The sequence below is a fragment of the Ctenocephalides felis genome, unplaced genomic scaffold (assembly GCF_003426905.1).
Source record: "Ctenocephalides felis isolate EL2017-DRISC unplaced genomic scaffold, ASM342690v1 CF-g0.4_SCAFFOLD_01492, whole genome shotgun sequence".
NCBI lineage: Eukaryota > Metazoa > Arthropoda > Insecta > Siphonaptera > Pulicidae > Ctenocephalides > Ctenocephalides felis.
In genome coordinates this window covers 8,437,184-8,460,007 of record NW_020537646.1, presented here as the reverse complement: position 1 = coordinate 8,460,007, position 22,824 = coordinate 8,437,184, and positions in this window count along the sequence as shown.

The window sequence follows — 22,824 nt, the reverse complement described above, 5'->3', positions numbered from 1 at the left end:
AAATTTTAAATATCCAAATAAAATAACCCTTCAGCCTTAGTGATAAATTAGTAACATAATGTGAAATGTTGAGATCAGTTTCTTGGGAGAAATTATATCAAATATATAATTTGTGTATGGATAAAAGAAACTGAGTATAAATGACCTTCAGAATATTAGACTTCATTTTAGATAGCTAGCGTTTTACTAAACGTACAAAATATTTTATAGAATAATTATAAATTCTTGTTCAAAATATTACGTTAGAATGTTCAGTTTAGTATAATGCAAGTCGTTTAACTCCTATCTATTTTCTGCTGCTGCAGTTTAAAAGTATTTTCCACATAGATTTTCTCTAACCATTATGTGGAAGTAATATTTAATTCAAAGTAGGTTCGGTGGCTTTGACTACCAAATGTGTGCGATCGGCGATATTGAGATATCAAAGAATCTGAGAATAGGGAAAGCTATCTAGCAGGTAGGAAGATATATCGTTTAAATTGCTTTCTTTTACATAAGTAATATCGGTGGGTGGCGATCCTTCTTCTCCTTCTGCGGTCCATAAGAACGTTTAGAAACATCGTATTAAAGTTCTATCGCTTTATGTATATTGAACATTATTATGGCGTAGCCTTTTAAAATGCTTTTAAACCTCCGCGCTACATGCTCTTGCATGCTGCTGAATAATCAATTAACGGCTGAGGCGATGCTCTACATTATGGCCGAGTTGCGGTCGTCGTGCAGTTTGTAATACACTCGCGGTTTTCTATCCAGAGATTCCACTTATTAATTAATTATGATTAATTAGGAATGAGAAAATGACCTAGGGGTAATAGATATATTAGGTTTGTAAATCAGACATTTTGTGGAAGAATAAAATCCAATAAAATCGTTTTATAAAACATATATCAAGAGGAAAGATCAAACGTTTCACAAAAGTTGCATCCAAAAGTACATTTTGCATTTTGTAGCATTTTTTACATATCTTTCATATATTTTTGTATTAAAATTTCTCAATACTAACCATTTTGAATTATATTGCCATCTACATTATCAAGTAAATACCAACTACTTCTTGATATCGAGCTCTCCAACGTAGCCACTGGGAAGCTAGATGTTCTCCAATTGAAAAATTATTGTATGGAAGCTGTAAATAAAAAATCCAGCCAATCAATAAATGATAGAACCTTAAGGGGCACAACTAGTGTGTAAATTTTGAAAAAATAGATTTTTGTTTTTTTTTCATATTTCGGTAGATTACACCTTTAAAAATAACATATTAAAATTTCAAATCGATATCTCAAATCGTTTTTGAGTTACAGCCATTTAAAAAGTATACATATTGTAAATAGAAGAACGATCATTTTATCTTTAAACGCGTTTTTCTCGAAACAGCATTTTTCGAATTTGCTGCAGTGATTACTCAATAGCGAATGATCCGATCACTATCAAATTTTTTTTACATGTTCTGTATATAATTCTCCGTAAAATGAACTATCGATTTTTTGATCGGATCAAAAATCGAAATTTGGCGGGCGAAAAACGACAAAAATTTTGGGTAAAATTCGACTTTTTTTTAAAAAATGCCGCCATTTTGTCAATTTTTGATTTATTTCTTTTATCGTAGTTCATTTTACAGAAAATATTATCTAGTTTAACGAGAATTATTTTTTTTTTTTGATGTCATCCACGTAGAAGGCCGAAATCACTGCAGCAGTTAAGGGCCTTTTTTTGTCGCGCCGTTGGAGATCGACGATAACTTAAAAACTATTCAATTTTTTTTTCAAAAATTTTACTATGTATTCTTAAAACATGTATAAATATATTTCTAAAATTTTGAAATTATTGATAAATTGGATTTGTGAAAAATTGCATTTTGAGTGAGTTGAAACTAGTGATTTTTATACGTGATAATTATAATTTAAAGGTGAGTTTTTTAACTTCCCGTAGGGTAAGTTATTGTAATGGGCCGAAAATCGGAATTGAAAATTTTTACATTTCTCGACGTTTTGAAGGTTTCTGAACGTTTTGGCATACCTCAGAAAGGTGTGTGTGTGTGTGTGTGTGTGTATGTATGTATGGATACAAATTTCCAGTCACGTTTTAGGGCGCACGGATCAACCGATTTGAATGGTTCAAAAAACATTCGATTTCTATTGATAGGGAAAAGAGCTGATTAGTTTTGGCAAAGGCAGGTCCAGCCGTTTCGGAGATACGGAGCAAAGAGTGCAGAAAATAGAAATCGAATTTTTGAGAGAACGGAGTATCCGATTTGAATGATCTAAAAAAAACTTCAATTAGTAATGATTGGGAGAAGTGTTTATTAGTTTTTGGCAGAGGCAGGCCCAGCCATTTTTGAAGATACGGAGCTAAATATGTAAAAAATGGCAGTTTTTGAGAGAACTAAGCGTCCGATTTAAATGATTCAAAGAACTTTCTGCTTGTCTTAAAAAAATAATCGATTTTGGAAAAAAAAAATTTTGTCCCAATTTTTCTTTTTTTTTTTAGTTTTTTGTATATCGAAAATAATTCAGATTTTTATTTTTAATTCTGACTATAGTTCTAATATACTTTACAAATAATTTCAACTCTGCAATTCAGTTTATATAATTCTTATAAATATTAGACAATGTTACAATGTTTATAATTGGAAACATTTAGTGAAAATTTCGTTACGGTACGGGAAGTTCCAGCAATTTGCCTTAAGGCACGATGCCGCCCACCCCACTAGTTTAATATAAATTTTCAAAAATCACCTTTTTTAGGCGGTTACACTAGTTGTGCCCCTTAAAGGTCCATATTAGACAATTTTACGACTCACTGCTATAGATCAATTTTGACTTAAAATTAAGGTGATCATATTTTTCAACTTCAAAACGGGGAAGGTAATTTTCAGATAGGCTTGACGGCGATCTAAATACGGGACGAATTGTGCTTTTAGAAAATCCCGGGATACAAGGTGGAAATCCGAAACTGTCCCTGCAAAACCTGGACGTATGATCACCTTACAATGCATTTAGCCTGAAGTCACAACGCGGTTCGAGTTCTATCTCTCACCCATCGCTCAAACAATCCCCTGACATATTTATAACATGTACACACTCCGCATTAGAACAATGTCCTAATTATAATAATCATGAATATTCCATATCCTTTGAAATGAGTAAATTAATTTAATTCACAAAAATCCTTGCGGCGGCATCGGCAACGGTTAATCCATAATCCATGAGGTCGGTCATTTCATGCACCGTACGGCCGCACGGGCACAGCCAATCATTTAATTACCTCGCAGTCATGCTCATGATGAGCATTGTTCATTACGAAATATCGAATACATGCTGTCATTACCACACAATAACCTGCACAGCGATCGATAGCTAATTAATAAACTAATAATGCGATACTACGAAAAGCGTATTTTAGATAGTATACGAGTTCCGTGCATCGAGGAACACAGGAACGCGGTAATTAAAATGTTACCGCGCGGCAGATGCGGTGGATACTTGGTTGTGTTCTTGTTGTTAATATCCGAGGATGTTAGAACATGATGCCGGATTGAAATTGATAATTTGTATTATTTTAATTGTCTTGCTTGCTGCTGGTTCATTAATTTGTGCAAGAAACTATGTGCACTCGCAATAATTCTCACGTCTCACGAGCAACATAATTTTGAATCAATTCCATAAATCAATACTTCCATAACCGTCATGTGATAGTGAGTGATAAATATCTCGAAAATAACCAGAATGTCCTTCAATAAAACCATCCCTTTTGGTATAATACCTGTTGTAAATAGATTAAAGTCGAAACCCATGCGGTCCTGAAATAAAATACTAAAAGTCTACGACATTCATGGAGCACGTAGGGCATATAAGATCACGTATAGTAGATTGGTAGGTCGGTACACATTATGCCTTATGTGCATTTGCCAAATTGCTTTTATATGGACGCAGTAAAATATTTTATACGGTTGCTTTGACCATAGAATTATTATTGCCTCGACCGTTTCAAAATGAGTTATTGAATTATTCGAAATTAATTTGATACTTGAGGCACAAACGTTAGAGGGTAATAATTGTTAAGCGGTAATTGTAATGACTTGATTTAGTAGAGTACTAAAATCACTGCGAGTGAATCTATAGAATTTAATTAGGTTGTATTTGAATTTTAACTTTCCGAAGAAGAAGTTAAGTGAATTTTGTTAGAAAATCTAACCTGCTGATTTTGTGTCTTAACGTTTTAAAACATTTTGATTAGTTTGGCCGAAACTATACAATAATTTTATTGTAAATTTAAATAATATACTACTCTTCAGTTTAATTGCTTCTCTATATATTTATGTCGTAACAATTATGTACAGCGCGTAATGGGCGCTCTCTATTTGTCATAACTTCAAAACCACTTCTCATAAGCCTATAATATTTCAAAGTATTCGATTTGACTACCAACTCTATCACCGTGCAAAGTTTCATCAAAATCCCAAAACATTAGACCTTGTGGGTTTGTAACTCGAATTTAATCAATCTTGCCACTTACGCCTAGTTCGTTGAAATATAATTCTCTATCTGTGTGTATATAACTAAAATGTTTCATTTTAATTCGCCTGCGGTTTATGTTACGTTGTTAATGTACAATTATTTTATTCGCACAATTAAAGATGCATAATGGCATTGTCAGGCGCAGATTTGCATTCACCAGCCCAGTCGGTGCATTCAAGCGTCAGTTATTAAATATACTTCTTGCCAGCAGATGCGACGTCATGAATAGTATATTATTCGGTATCTTAAATATTTCATAGAAAACCATGAAACAAAATATGAAATTTAATTCATCACTAAAATATAGTTAGAGACAAAAACTACATTAAAAAAAGTAGAAAACCTAGTGGTTGATGAATCATGATAATGTATATAGTAATAATAATGAAGATTATATCATTCTTTCCAAGTATCATTTACAAATCTATGCAATTAAAATGTATATCTCGTTAATCCGTTAAGAATCGTAAATATATTCCAGACTTATTTGAATACCATTCAATTTTTCAAGCAATGGTGAATATTTCATTCGGAATTACTGAGTGAGCCACAAGATTATTCTGCACGGATTATATTTAATCTCTCGAAATTCTAATACTTTTATGATCTTATATATTTTAATTATAATTTTATCATAATTAAGTCAATTATTTGAAGGTTTTGTTGGGTTTAGGAAAGTTTGATAAAGTGGGGAAAAGTTGACGGGGGAATAAATTCAATAAATGAATACAGGTCTTGCAGGACTTAATTGATATTGTGTATTGCATTCAACCATTCAGTTAAATGTTTTGTTGTTCAATGTAAAAAATAGTAATGTGCAATGTTCTAGTTATGCAGTTTTTAATATTCTAAAATGTTTAAATAACTAATGTTCTCAATATTCATACTTCTTAATATGCAATTTTTTGAATTCTAAGTTCTACAATTTTTCAAATATGCATTTTCTAAAACATTCAATATTATCAATTCTGCATTTTTTCAAATACACACTTTGAGTATACAATTTTCCAGATATTTTTTTTAAATATGCAATTTATTTCAAATTTGCATTTTTTCAAATGTGCAGTTTTCAAAAGTTTGCAATTTTTCAAATATTAAATTATCAAAATATGCAATTTTCAAATTTTAAATAGGTATCATTTTTTAAAGTAAGCAATATATTGCTTATTTAACATAGATAAAATAAATAAAATATATTCAGAAATCATTAATTGAATAAAACTCCTATTTGAAGGAATGATATAAAAAGTGCACATGTGAAAATTTGCATATTTTGTAAATGGAATATTTCAATTTTTTTCTAAAATATTCAATATTATCAATTAGGCATTTTTTTAAATATGCAATTTATTTCAAATTTGCACTTTTGTTCAATTATGCATTTTTTTAAAAAAAGTATCAATTTTTTAAGTGAGCAATATATTGCTTATTCAACATTATTTGAAAAAATGCCTATTTGAAAAAATGAAACATTGTAGTGTATCAACATTCTAGATCCAACTAAACTTAACAAAACATAGTTATAAATATTTAAATTGACTATTCTGATTTTTGTTTATATTATCATTTCTTATCTTTTCTTACCAAGACGTTTTGCATTTAATACAAACAGAATACGAATACAATTAGAAATTTCAAATACAATTGTCGGTTGGTTCGTTGGTTCGTTGGTTCTTTGGTTCGTTTGTTCCGTCTGTGCCGTCTGCGGGGGCTTTGTGATAATTTCGCGCACTATTGAATACATTACACATTACTCGCGCTCCTCTCTCTCCTAGTGGAATCGAGCCGACCGCAAAGAGCGTTACACAGATTATCTCAAGTGTATTTCATGCTAAACACCTTATGTTAAATTATACCGTATAATACAAATTACATACACGATACAGACTGGCAGGCTGCGAACGCAAATCTGCAACGGAGGAATTAGATTGCAACATGAAACCTTGATGGGTATTTACCTTAATATTGTGATTTAGAACAGATCGATTGTTGGATTTGGCATATACACGAAAACACATAAAAAAGTTTCTACAATTGATGTAAACGACGTGGATAAAAATTCAAAGTACAACTCAATTTGAATTTGGTGCCCAAAATCCCCTGACCAATACGTGTATATCATGCCTATAAATATGTGTACATTACATCCTGACAAATAATTTGGCTGGAATCTCCTACTTATTTCTTCTATAGAATAAATTTGTTCTTTTCCATCAGAATCGAACAATAGAATCTCGCCGAGTTCGTTCGCAAAAGAGCGTCCGTCGTTCGCTTCGAGTGTATTTCCGTTTTTATATGGACCATTCAAATGATAATGCACAGCGATTTCGTCCCCGATATCCATCACGGATTATGCAAACGACGTCTTTAGTACTGATATTATGACAAATTACTTTCAAACTATCGATATTTTATTGAACTTTTGCAGAGTGTTCTCTATTTATTGCATTGCGAGTTCGTGACGCTCGGAGGAAAGAGACAATCACAGGAGGAAAGGATATTTATAGATACAGGATTTAGATTTGTTGCAGCAAACAGACCATCAGTCTAAAAATAAAATTACGTTGTAGATTTTGATTAATATTATACTATTACTCTTATGAAAGTATAATCGGATATTGCGTCCTCCTACGAGCGCAAAGGGTTAACAGCCAATATCAAGTTATACAATTCACCTTTATTTTCCTCATTTTTTATTAGCATATACCAGGTAATTCTAATATTAAATATTATAAAGTAACTAGTTTTCCCCACATTTTCCCATAATAATTACTCCATAAATCTCATTTATTAATTCCTGTCCCAGATTAGATCTCTTTGATGCCAATAACATGGCCGAGCTCAGTATTGTTATGTACCAGAATGTAATCAAACAAAGTTACAGTTTCTACGTCATGTAAATCCTTATTGATAAAATGTCACGTACACAACTTTTCTAAACTTGGGGGAATAAGTAAAAGTTTTGAATATTATAATTAATTTAAAAAAAAAACACAACAACCTACGGGAATGAAAACTCATAAAGTAACATGGGTATAAAAATGAGATAGATTGGCTATTAATTTAGAATTAACTTTTTATAAAGTAGGTAGGAATACAGAATAATAATATATTAGTCATATAATTATATTTTTCATATATTATTTTCTACTTTCTTTGACAAATATTTACGTCAGTATCTTCTTCATATAATACTATTCCGCCCTCAGATTTCATATAAATATATGAAGCAGAAGAAAAAATCGTCTACGGAATGTTATATTGTACGAATATTAGGGTTGCTGTTATACTTTTTTTTGTGGCTGAAGGGAAAAATTATTGTGTATTATATTACCAATTCGATGATGGACAAAAATAATAAAAATGTATGTGGGTTGCGAATGAATTGTAAGTGGAAATTTATTTTGTCTAATAAAAAATTTAGAAAAAATACTAACAAAAATAGTGTATTATGCTAAACTACTGACCAAGAGCTTTTGTAAATAAATTAGTTAAAATCACCAATTTTAATGACTTGATGCTTTTATGGTTACCTCGTGGCAACGAATCATTTTTCATACAATTTTATTCCAAAACATTATTTTATCCATAAACTAGAGCGCAAAACATTTTTTTCCAATATAAATCTAATTTTGCCGATTTCACAAAAACTTCAAACGATCAAACAAAATAAAACAGTACTTCAACATTTTTATTACAATATATGCAGTTTTTATGCCCACTAGTCTATAAAAAGAAACCCCTAATGCAATATTTATTATTGTCAATATATGTAAATTTATTTTTACGATTCAATATCTATACAAACTTACGACAAAAGAATTTACGAGAAAAGTTTTAGCGGAAAAAATAATGCAAGACAAATAACAAACTTTTATAGTTGTTTTTTTTTATATACACAAGATTTCTGAAAAAACCGAGTATAGTCTGTATATTAAAAACACAACGGTCAGTTTTAGTATTTTTTATAATAAATATATGTTTTTCAGTTACCATAGCATGATGAATTTAATCAAAACTTAACAAGCTTATGGTTTTCTTTATTAAAACAGATGATAACTAAATTAAATTCAGCAAAGCAAAAAACAAACCTCACTGTCGTATTAATAAAATAAGGAATTTAGCAAACTTCTTGTCGCATATTTTCTAATTGCTCATTTGACCATTTTGAACTTACAATATGTTTTATGATTGCAAGTCATAAGATTATTAGAACGTTGAACCGTCTGAATCATTTATTAGGAATAAAATATATTAATTTATAGTTGGAATAGATGTATGAAAATCTGAATCTGTTTTTATCAGTCCTATATGTATACATAATACTATGCACATAACAAAAATATAAAATAATTTTTATATTAATTAGTTGATTGATCGAATACAAATTTGAGATTCTCTTGAAATGTATAGGATTCCGCTGATACCATTTCCATAATATTATTTTATCTCTATTTGTAAGATTTCATTACAATGTCGACATCTTTAAGAGAGCATTCGTTTTCTATGTGAGACGACGATCTTTTAGATTCTCTTTAATAATTGGATACGACAGATTAAGTCCGAGTTCTCGTTCTATAATAATGAACTTTGGCTCGCAGACCAACTAACAATAATACGGTGTCTCTACTATTGAGTCTGTATCAGGACATATATTTTTATCTCATTAAACGTTGAATGGACTTTGTTTGCTTCCTATATTTTCACTAGATAAATGCTTGAGAGTTTAGAGTTAAAAATATAAATGTTTATTGTTATCAATGGACAAAAATATATCAAAACTTGTACAGGAATTATTAAATTACTCTACAAAAAGTTTATTGGGGAATACAATATTGTTGCTGATCATGTGGTATAAAAGATTATTTCATCGCCTTATGTTTTTCTATATTTTGTTATGCTATTATCACAATCTCTATTAAGACTTTAAGACTCAATACATCAAAGTATCATTTTTAGATCACGCTTTTGGGATTAGAATTTGGTTTGTGCAGGTTCCAGGGAATTTCTCGCCACGTTTGAGAAGTTTGGTGAAGTGAGTTAGGTGAAGTTGAGAGTACGTTATTATAAACTTAAATTTAACCCCAAAGGTATTGTAAACATATTGGTAAATATATTTAGTTGTTTATCGATAAGGATTCTAGTAAAATTAGATTCAGTAAAAATATGATAATAATAATAATTATCTGTGGCGATATCAAGCAGGCTGTTTTTGATTTGTAAAAAACAATCGGACATGTCATGTATAATTTTTGATATCGAAATATTTTTATAGTTAATAAATTTATATTTTTTTATTATGTTGGGAGTTTCTAATTAAATATATTATCATAATCATTACAACTCCCACATTGGTGACTCACGACGATGGAGATGAAGATAAAGGAGTTTTATTTTTCGAAGATTTAAGAAAAATTGATTTTGACGCAGCACCATAATCACTGGTCTTCAGTGACGACCTATAAGGTATGTCCAGTTCAATCCATCATAGTTAACGCACTTACTATCTGGATCAGACTTCCGAGGTTACTCATTTGGTATACCCAGACCTCAGTGTTTATTGCTGACAGAAAAAATAATTTGGAGCCTGAACTTTTCATTGGAATGCAATTCAACCTCTCTTTCTCTGTTAACTCAACAAATCGTCTTATAATGCTACCTCCCATTATCGGTGACAACGACGAATCAAAACAAAATTTGACATAATTTATTGGATTCCACAATTCTGGACTCTTATGTCAAAGAAACCAATGATCCTGATTTGGATAAAGAGCCAACTTCTTTCTCTGATCGGAACTCATCAGATACGAATGCAACGCTTGCAGAAATGGAAACTGTACCCATAAATTATGCATTCTAAACATTAAGTTATTTTGATATAACTAATACCCATTAGATCGAGAACATTATGCAGAATATGGAGTTGATGGCAGGTCAAATCACCACATACGGTGGATCTGCTGACGAAACATGGAAATTTGTAATTGACCAGTATTACAACACTGGTCTGCTATAATCTGCTTTCCCACCACATTTTTATAACGTGTTTCCCTGTATTTTTTTTTTTAAACTGTGAGATCAACACTGGGCAGGGAGTGTGTGGCGATATCAAGCAGGCTGTTTTTGATTTGTAAAAAACAATCGGACATGTCATGTATAATTTTTGATATCGAAATATTTTTATAGTTAATAAATTTATATTTTTTTATTATGTTGGGAGTTTCTAATTAAATATATTATCATAATCATTACGACTCCCACATATCGAATAAATTTAAACACTTTAGAAAATATAAACATTGTCGTAATGCGAAATGAACTAGTGGGGTGTACGGCATCGTGCCTTAAGGCAAATTTCTGGAATTTCCCGTACCGTAACGAAATGTTCGACGAATAGTGAATGTTTTCAAATAGATTATTATTAATATTGTAACATTGTCTAATATTTATAAGAATTATATAAACTGAATTGCAAAGTTGAAATTATTTGTTTAAAGTATATTAGAACTATAGTCAGAATTAAAAATAAAATCTGAATTATTTTCGATATAGCAGAAAGTTCTTTGAATCATTTAAATCGGACGCTAAGTTCTCTCAAAAACTGCCATTTTTTGCACATTTAGCCCCGTATCTTTGAAATGGCTGGGCCTGCTTTTGCCAAAAGCTCATAAACACTTCTCCCAATCATTACCAATTGAATGTTTTTTAGATCATTCAAATCGGATGCTCTGTTTTCTAAAAAACTCGATTTCTATTTTCTGCACTCTTTGCTCTTTATCTCCGTAACTGCTGGTTCTGCCTTTGCCAAAAATTAATCAGCTCATCTCCCTATCAATAGAAATCGAATGTTTTTTGAACCATTCAAATCGGTAGATCCGTGCGCTCGAAAACGTGACTGGAAATTTGTATCCATACATACACACACACATCCATTTTTTCTGATGTATGCCAAAATGTTCAGAAACCTTCAAAACGTCGAGAAATTTAGAAATTTTCAATTTTGATTTGCGGCCCATTACAATAACTTACCCTACGGGAAGTTAAGAAGAGTAAATAATGCAGAAAATAAGAAAGTAAAATGATAAATATTTGAGAAACTTCACTTGCATTAATCTTCAGATAATCGACTTTACTGCATATAACTAAACAATGTATAAATACAAATCTTCTAAGCGGCTATTGTATATTTATTGAAACATAGTATGTAAAACTAATAAAACTATTTCATGTATTAGTCCTCGTTCACTCACTCAATAAACTGCATTTGTCGTACATCCATTCCCACAAAAGATAGCCACATTAAAGATATAGTTACATGCAGAGAACGCATCCGAGTGAATGCGTCCATACGTTCGCATAAAAGACTGCCATCTCTTCCATATAGTACGAGTACATCCACCATCCACCATCCACCATTTACCATCCACCATCTACCATCCACCGCCGCAGCTAATGTCTCATGTGAAATAAAACCCGATGCGCGGATTCTATGGCAGTACAGCGGCTGACGTCGTTCTCCGGTTCCCCGGAATCTCGACTTGAGTCGACGGACTAGACGCGGAGATTTATCAGTGACCGTCCAGCCGATTACTTCTGCATGGTCGCGCGACCCACACACTACCAGGACGGCTGCGTCGGTGTGTCACCTCGGTACCAGGCTGCCTGTATGGAGCGACTAGATTTCTTGAAATATGCTCACGACGGAGCGCCAGAACAATGCTCTGTTTCTGTTTGCATGGCTTAACAAATAAGTTCTAGCGCGGTGATTGAATGTAATGCAGTTCGTTTTATCATTGAATGAAATAATTTATACTAGTTGTGCATCGTATACTAACTACTATTTTATAATAAAAATTGACAGAGGAAATCTTGAATATTTGATAAAATTAGGATATTTGCTTAGATGGATTATTTTTATAGGCTGCAATAGGCTTCAAATGTGTATCAACGTCGCATACGCAATCAAGATGTATCGACGTTTTAGATGATCCATTTCTTTAGGAAGATTAATTTCATTATTCAGAATAATTTTATTTCATTATCTAATTTGAAAATCAATTACTTTATCGTTTATTATTATTTCAAATTATTAATTCTATAATTGATTCTATTTACTTCAATTTTATAGATTGTTCGCTCCAATAAATATAATTAACTTCCCGTAGGGCAAGTTATAGTAATTGCAAAAAATCGAAAATGAAAATTTTTATATATCTTTCGTTTCAAAGGTTTCTGAGTATTTTGGCATACCTTAGAAAAAATGGATGTATGTGTGTGTATGTGTGTGTGCGGATACAAATTTTCGTCGACGATTTCGGGAACACCGATCAACCGATTTGAATAATTCAAAAAACATTCGATTCGTATTGATAAGGAGTGCTGATTAGTTTTGGGGGAAAGCAGGTCTAGCCGTTCCGAAGATACAGGGCAAAAAGTGCCAAATATGGTAATTCAGTTTTTGAGAGAACGGAGCGTCCGATTTTAATAACTCAAAAAACATTTTACTTTAAGGCAGGTCTAGCGGTTTCGGAGATCTAATGAAAAAAGTAAAAAAAATGGAATTTGGCGGTCAAAAATGATCATTAGACATATGCACATCAAATTATCAGAAATTTTTATAGAGATTTTAACAATAAGTATAAATTTTGTTTACATTTTTATGGGTTTTGTACCAACGTTCATCCGTTAGACGGCGACGCGGCGCTTACGCGCTTTGACATTTTGTCTCTATGCAGTTAAAGCAGTACGATTGCTTTGAAAAAAAAGTTCAGAATTTCCAAAATATGTCAAAATAAAGAAAACATTTTTTTTAATAATTTTTTTTTTATAAAAAAGTAATTTTTTGTCAAATTTATAGTTTCTCAAAAATCTATTTTTTTTCGAAGTAAAATTTTTTCAAAAATGTTAATTGTTTTGAAAAAAATAATAATTTTTGGTACGGGAAGTTCCAGCAATTTGCCTTACGGCACGATGCCATGCGCCCCACTAGTTATAAATTGATTTTCAATGTCTATGACACAATTCTTAATTTCATAACAAAAACCTTACATTTCACCACTCGACATATCATTATAGGACCAAATGAATAAATCATATATCTGCACGCAATTTTCGTGCCGTGTTCGTAGTTTTGTATAGAGAGCTAACTTCTTGTCAAATTTCCGAAGTGTGCGCGATGATTGAAATCCATAATAAATGTATTCACGAACTTTTGCGTCTGCTAGTGAAACTTACCTGCGATAACTTTATTCAGACGAGTTGGGGAATTAATAATTAAATTAACTATGGATAATATAAAATATTTATAAAGGGGGCAAGGGGATATTTTTACATTGAACAGTGGAAGAAGATATAAGAAATGTACTGGGATACAATTTTTACCACACCTTTTTTACTCACATTATTTGGGTGTTATTTTTGATACACAAGTATAAAGCTAATACAAGTTACCTAAATTTTGTATCGCTCACTGTTTTTAGCGCATAGTTTTCTGGTGAGTAAATATACTTAAATCCAGATTTTACTTTTTATAAGTTCACTTCTTATATTTAGTTTGTCATTTATGTCTGGAGTACGAGATATTGTGTCCTTTATCAAATATAGGTTACAGTATTTTGGTAACTCCATTAATTCTTGTTTTAATTTGTTCGGTGAGATAAATGTGAAAACATTATGTAGTTAATGCTGCATTTCAACACGCATATATTGCGTTAATCAAATATGGTAATAGAAATTTTGATAATCACGAGATATCATGCATGTTTAATGAGGTATTATGAATTTTGTATTATGACCTCATGGCGTGTGGTTCATAAAATAGTGAGGCAATTAAAGCATTCGTCGAATACCACTTTTGACTAGCTTATGAACTGAAATTCAAACGATTTTATAATGAACCATATATCCCGAAATAATAACTTTGATTTAGATGACACACATTTATGTCACACATGATTTATATTCCATTGAATTCCATATTTACCTTACTTGAAGGAACTGAAGCATGTAAAAGTTAAATCATTTTTTGTAACTGATCAATTATCTTCAATGCATGAAACTAGTCTTAAATTTGTAAAAATTGTCAGACTTTGCCAGTTCTTACTTAATTCAAGTATCTCACAGTGGATTAAATTAATCTCGATGCATCCCATCGTCCGTGATAATTCCTAAACTGCAGTTTTTGCGCAAAAGTTGCAAGTCACGGATTTCCGTAATATCCTCGGAGCTAAATATTCCGGGTGTCGTAATAATGTGCAGCTCCGGATTATAAGACTTTATATGGATCAATCCCGGAGGACGCATAAGAAAGTTTGAATGGCGCTGATATTGTCAACTCGAACGGGGGCAGAGACTCCTCTGCGCCCTGTATAAACATCCCCCGACGGGGATTTCGGCAAATTATGTGTATTGTTTTAAACAGTTATGAAGATAAATAATATTACCGTGGGACATCCTGAATGTCGATGAGGGTCGAACCGAATATTATTCCTATCGGACGCTCGAGAGCGTAATAAAATGATATATTCCTAAATAAAGGCATGAAATAAGACGTTAACGCGAAAACGATTTCATTGACTCGTAAAATCGGTTATGAAATATATAATAAATGCCAGGAATTTATTTGAATTTTGCATAGATATTGAATAGGCGGTGTCGTTAGGTATTTTATAAGAGACATAAAAGTGGATGTCCGTGGAAAGTTTAATTTTACTCTTATTGTATATGGTATTTGAAGGATAACGTGATACGTTTATTGACAAAATAAAAAAAATCGATACTAACTATTACTAAACTGCTGCGACTATTGTGTTGTTGCTTATTTTAATATATAACTACTGTATTCAAGGATTTTTTTACTTGTTTTTATTTACTATAACATGAAAGTACTTTAAAAATGTCTACATCTATTTTGCAAAAATATTTTCTCATTTTACTGCCAATATTGTTGGTGGGATTGTAAAATTATTGATTTCCTACGTCCCATGAAAAGCCATAAAGAGGACAAAAGACTCGCTCTATACTTTGTAAACAAACTCGTTTGTATGTAGAACAAGTTGAATAAGAAAGCTTTATGACATTTGATATTCTGAATATAAAAAATGTAGACAGCGAACTTTCGCAAAGTTATTTGAATTGTTAAAGATACTCAAGCCGTAAGCCGTACTTGTTACAGATGGCTCTCCGAGATAGTTTATCAACTAAGTCTTCTTATTATTCAGGAAATGGATTAAGTATTTTAATAAGATGATAAAGTTTGTTGAATGCATGCGAGAATTAAGACTTGAGTCTGTTTTAGTTTATTTCGACATATATTGAAAGTTTTACTTATGGGGTTTCGACCATGCGTAAGAAGTATTTGACTATATTTAACCAACGCTATTTGCACCAATGATAAATTCTTGATTTCTTAATTGTAATTGTCTGATTTAAATACTGTTCTGCCAGAATGTTTTAATATTTTTATATATTCAGAAAAATATTGAAAATTTTAAAATATGCAAAATCATATTTTATTATTGTAAAGAGACAAGTTCATTCGTATCATACTTTTTTGCAATTCTCAAACGAATACGCGCATATTTCATTTATATTATTATTTGCACAAATTTTAATTAAATGAATAATTGCGGTCGTCGTATAATCTCGTAGAACTAACTATATTGCATAAAGTGAGCAGCCCGAGCAGCCGTATCAAATCCTTACGATGTGGCATATTTAGTTTCGAGTTTATTAAAACTACATGCATAAAATCCTTTGACTGTTTGTTGTTGGCTGTGTAACTTACGGCTTCAGGAATTTCCAAGCACCGAGCACCGAGCACTCTCTACACATAAACATTTTTTAATCTACCTTTATGAATGTTTGCCGTTTGCTGTTTTATTGCAAGTTTTAAATTGTATAGTGAGGAATATACTTTTCATCAGACTTTAGTATCTACTGCGTTCAAACTTCGTTTATTATTAATATTAAACGCAAGCTCAACAATAATAATATGGCAAGAGTTAAAATTCGCTACGTCAAAGTTTACATTTAACTATAAACATTAGCTTATCGTTCGCATATATGCAGAGTGAATGTTTATATTTTATCAGACGGTAAGGGCAATTAGCTAACCAAATATAATTTTATTAGAGTGCTTTCGAAGGAAAATGTTTTGATAAGGAGATTTTTCATTAGCTTCCGAAGAACTCCGAGATAATTCCAATAATATTTCTAATACTCTTATTTGAGAGTAAAACGCAGATTTCAGTAGTTGCTGTTGAAGAATTTCCTCCTTTTCCACCACCCAACTTTTGGTGTCGAATAAATCTGCAACTAGAGTATGTTTCTATTCAGTGCTCTTATTACAGAAGCAAAATTACAAATAGTTGTTGCTTATGCACTTAAATATTATTAACGCCACTAAGTATATTATAACTTTATTATTCACTATTTTTTTGTGCAAACGCAAGTCGGTTATGATGATGATTCTGTTTTGTACCGTGCCCGGAGATTACTCCGGTGCACCGCAGAGTCCGGATTACTTTATATGTCGACCCTGGCTGCCTGGCTGCCTTGGCAAAACGTACGCATTAAATCCTATGATAAAATAGCGAAAGCTCTCGTTTTTAAACGGTGCCGTTACGTGCATCCATCACAGGACGAGGCGGCGCCGGCAGCCACTTTGACGCAAATCGGACTGGATGCACGTTCACATTTGGAATGGATTTTGTTCGTTTAAAAATTCGAATGAACCGGACATGTACATGGACGTTTTTATAATTGCGAAACATAATTTGGCGTTAAATTACTTTTTTGCAAACTTTAATTATTGTAGTAATAGATTTTAAAAGAAAACACACATACATCGACGATACCAATGTAAAAGCTGGTTCTATCTGCTGCTAACAGAATCTGTAGAATTCACTATCACCCAAATATATGTGGAATTCGATCAAACGAAGAACTATCACTTGATTATTAACTTCCCGTAGGGTAATTAATTTCCCGTATTGTGAGTTATTGTAATGGGCCGAAAATCGAAATTGAAAATTTTTACACTTCTCGACGTTTTGAAGGTTCCTGAACATTTTGGCATACCTCAGAAAAACTGGATGTGTGTGTATGTATGGATGGATGGATACAAATTTCCAGTCACGTTTTCGGGCGCACAGATCAACCGATTTGAATGGTTCAAAAACATTCAATTCCTATTGATAGGAAGAAGAGCTGATTAGTTTTTGGCAAAGGCAAGTCCAGCCGTTTCGGAGATACGGAGCAAAGAGTGCAGAAAATAGAAATCGACTTTTTGAGAGAACGAGGTATCCGATTTGAATGATCTAAAAACATTCAATTAGTAATGATTGGGAGAAGTGTTTATTAGTTTTTGCAAAGGCAGGCCCAGCCATTTCAAAGATACGAAGCTAAATATGTAAAAATGGCAGTTTTTGAGAGAACTAAGCGTCCGATTTAAATGATTCAAAGAACTTACTGTTTGTTTTAACAAAATAATTGATTTTGGAAAAAAAATCTTTTATTCCATTTTTTTTTTTTTCCAAAAAAAATTTGTTTGTATATCGAAAATAATTCAGATTTTATTTTTAATTCTGACTATTATACTTCAAACAAATGATTTCAACTTTGCAATTCAATTTATATAACTCTTATAAATATTAGACAATATTAATAATAATCTATATAAAAACATTCAGTATTCAGTAGGAACGTTATCAATGAGCACGTGCAATGATACTTCAGCATACATTGTTTTATAGAATGAGTAACCAAACATTTTACGTAGTTTATATATCGACGGTTATATTTATTAATATTAATTTATATATGTATATATATATATATATATATATAATCTTACATATGTCAAAGCCAAAAACTTGATCAAAATTCGAGTCCTTCTCCCTCAGTTTGTCCCTGTACTACCAAGCAGGTGTTATTTCACTCAAAAACTACACCTTGCGGGCGTTTAATTCTATCTCCCGTTGAAATCCGTCGTCTTCTCAGACTAAATTTCGGCGTGAGCTTTCGTGATCAAGCTATTCGGGTGTGCAAAAGTCGACCTTTCGTGCGAGCTTTTTACTTTTCTCCTGACCTTTACTCCTTTCGGGCTTTGCCGACAACAATGTGTGGTTCCCGATGAGAATAATGGAGCGGTCGTTGAGGATTTTCCTTTTAACAATCCCGAAGGCAACAATGCTTCCGCATAAACATGTGTCGGTGATAATAGGTGTGCAGAATTCTTGAAATGTTCAAGGATGAAAGGTCTAGGAAATCGTTGTTTGCGAACATGCGAAGGATGATCTTATTAATATACAATGGGTAATGGGTAATGGATTCAATCGCAGATCGGTTATGTATTATGCAAAATCAAGTAATCCGTTTGGGTAACTCATTATTTAAGTAGAAATATCGTGCTCTTTTATAATAGCATTTAATTGGTCAATATAATCAAGATTTATGGTCAATTATCAGAAAGTTTTATAAATAAAAATTAACTAATACTAACTAAATATTATATTGTGAGACTGCCTCATCTATTACATAAAGTGGATAATATGTCAAAAATACCACAAGAAATGCTTACTTACGTTCGTTATTATACTTGTTCATTTCTTAACATTTCTCTCGGAAAATCGCAGCAATTTCATACTATTTACAGACTTTATATAAGTTGCATTTAGAGCATCATGCAACTGATGCGGAAATCATTACTGGCAAAATTGTAATTGGCTCGTATTTATCTAGAATAAGACTTAAAGTTTACATCCTTTATAACTTTACCCAAATTCAAGTTGGCTCTTGGAATTCTTGAGAATCATTATTTCATATGAGGGAAATCAGCAAATATGAGAGAAATGACGGATACGTGTAAAGAATTAGTTTATTGTTAGAGGAGGAACGAATTTTGGTAAAATTTTATTGACCAATATGTGAATTTATTCAATTTACAAAAATATATATAATAATCAGTCTATTTTTAGTCTATTTTCTTCACATTATTCTTTGCATAAAATCTCTTGCAATATTTTTCTAATTACTAAGAAATAAAATTACACTTCTGAATAATATTATCATTCCAACTTTAGTTAATTCTTCACCTTTAAAAACAAATCTCATAATAAATAAATCCTTTCACGATCTTGTGGACATTTATACGTTATTTGCATATTTACAAATGCAAATATAATTGGATTAATGAAAGCTCCGTGCAACTCGTTGCCTGGTGTAGTATAAATTCTCGTATTTATATTAAGATAATTAAAAGTCACACAGCTGACTTTTAAAATATACACATAAATATAGAAATAATGGTGATTTATATTTATTAATAAGTGTGGCAGTGTGGCAGTTACATATCAAAAATTTAAATAAATACATAAATTGAAAGTTAGAACTTAGGGAAGCTATTTTTTATTATTTTTTAAATGCAGATTCAAATCTATCTGATACCAATATATATATATATATATATATATATATATATATATAATATAAATCGATCACGAGTTCACTAAAGTCTGAAAACTTTTTGTCTTGTCATTTTAGAGGATTACATGTTTATTTATAAGTGTATATGTCTAAAAAGAAGTTGAGGCCAGACTTACAAAGTCCCAGGCTAGTTTTACGAAACTTCTATGAATTATTGATTTTGTACGAATTTAATATAGTGAATGAACCTACAAGTTTTAAGGCATATCGATTATAATTAAAAAATAGTGATTAAACATGAGCTACTTTTTTTTCTTTTAAAACAACTCAAATTTTGTCTTGAGATTTTCATTTATTTTTTTATTCAAATATAATAAAGAAACAAATTCTGCATGTTTATTTCTAGTTTACTATTTTTCGTACTTTCAATATAAATAATATGGTCAATCAAAAACGCAATCAACTCCTTTAGAAATACATTTTTCTAATTATCCTTAAATTGTTAATTAGAGATATGCAAAATTCAAGAAAATATGAATTGAATTTCAAATTATTATTTTTAAATTTTACATAATTTTTCATGCCAATTACTATTTTGAACCATTTCGAATCCTAAAAGATATTGATTGCAATTTTAGATACATATGTTCATTAGACATGTGATATGGAAACGAGTTTTAACCACAAATGATAGACATTCACTAACATATCAATATAGTTTTTCAACTATTCAGACTATTTTCGAAAAATATAAAAAAAAATAAATTGCATGTATACAGTTTCTAATTGTATCCTGACGTTATTTCTAGCAGCTTTGAAAATCACTAATTATTCAATTCAATGTATCTTTTTCAAATCATTTTAGGATAGACTGATGCGCACATACGTTCTCCAATGATACTGAGATCATTCATTAAAAATCAAATTTAAACAGTGATTTTATAAATAGTTTTTGAATTGAATCTAAGAATCACTATTTAATCCAATATTTCCTTTCCATCAACTTATGCGTCCATGTTAAGCTTATTGTAGATATTTCTTAACCGCTTCCAATTCTAGAATTTATTCATAAAAAACATTAAAACTCTTCACAGAAATATTTCTAAGATTTTTTAGTAGATTCCAAAATCTGCTGTTCAATTTCGAGAAATTTTTTGCTTTGTTTTAGTTTCCTATATCAAAGTGCGTCATCGAATCCTGCAAGTTATTCCTGCTAGGACAAACTGATCCTTGCATATGGTATGATTTCCCTTCCCCCCATGAAAACGTATGTGCATACAAAGACACATTCGGGCGCTCTCCAAATGAGTTCGCCGAGAGCGAACGAGAACCCATTATGCATGTACGTACGATTCAAAAGTCCGGCCGGAACCCTATTATGTCCATCACCCCAGCTCCGCTCAGACATCGCATTTCCGAGGTTCATTATTCCTTGAATTCCGTGTACTATATTTAGACGAAATAAATCAGCTCACTCACACCGCCTCGTCGGCTGCAAGTTGCTGCTGCGATGCTTCTTTTCCTACATATATCAAGTGCGTCCATATATACATATATCAGTGACTTATTAGGAATAAGGGCGCATACGATAACAGGAACTAACTGCCCTTAAAAAAACTTCAATGGTGAAGAGTAAATACGAGTGCGCTATTCGTATTATGCGTCGTCTGTCTGCCGTTCCGGCTGAATTACCACGGGGACGTTTTTGTGAACATATTAATCTTGAGGGAAATGGAGAAAGTTTCTGGAAAATGCATACTAGATGCTATTTCGAACTACGATTGTAAAAAATAAAATTCATTGCTTCGTGAGTCATTGACTGACCATTACATATAATATGAAAAACATACAAGTTTATAGTGGCCACACATTAATTGCTACATCAAACTACTGCAAATAAAGTATCCTTAGTTTTTTACAACTTGCACATTTTTTACTTAGATACTAATTTTAGCACAATGATGAATTTTTTTACCAAAATACTAAATTAGTGCAAGTAATCTAACGCTTCAATTAGTTGAAAACATCTTGTTTTAAAAATAAAAATAATTCAAAATATTTATCGATCCACATGAAAATATTATTTTGTGTTTGTTTACCTGCCGAAACACTTGTCTGACATCCTATATTCATTCTACTTGGCGAAGTTTAATAAATTTAATAACGAATGAAACAGTTATCTCTTGGAGGAGATTACGTGCTGCATCTAAGCAGATGTATTGTATTAAAGCATATATCAAGTGGGCGGTTTAAGCTTGAGACATTGAAACTTGCCGTAAAGATATACATTGAAATTCCACCAAATAAACTTTGAACCCACAGGGAGATGTGAACCCATTACGGACCGCAAACGCTGCTGCTGCCTCTGCTTCTGCCTCAGCTTCTACTTCTGCTTCTGCTGCTGCATGTTGGTATAAGTTTATATCATGGCATTTCATTTTGTACTCGCTCACGGAACATAAACATAAAGATTTGCAACTTCCAAAACCGTATTATATGGTCTCAATATTATCACACACGAGTGGAAATTACTACCACGATAAATAATTTCAAATTTATACAAAACAACTTCTCAACGTGATCGATTATCTGCAAAATATTATCAGACCTAAAATTTATAATTTTCTGAGAAACTTTCTTTCATATATTCGTTCAAATCGTTAAAAATTTCTATTACTCTATTTTGTATTCAACAGATTCTACTCTATCAAGAACATCTTTATTGATCAGTACATATTATATATTATTAATGAACCATTCCCCGCTTTTACATTTATTTTATTCTGATGCCTCAATCAATGATCTTTCCAAAATAATAGGTAATTAATAATTAAGGTAAACCATTGTATCGCCGAAAAGGTTTTCGAAGGGTTCTAAATGT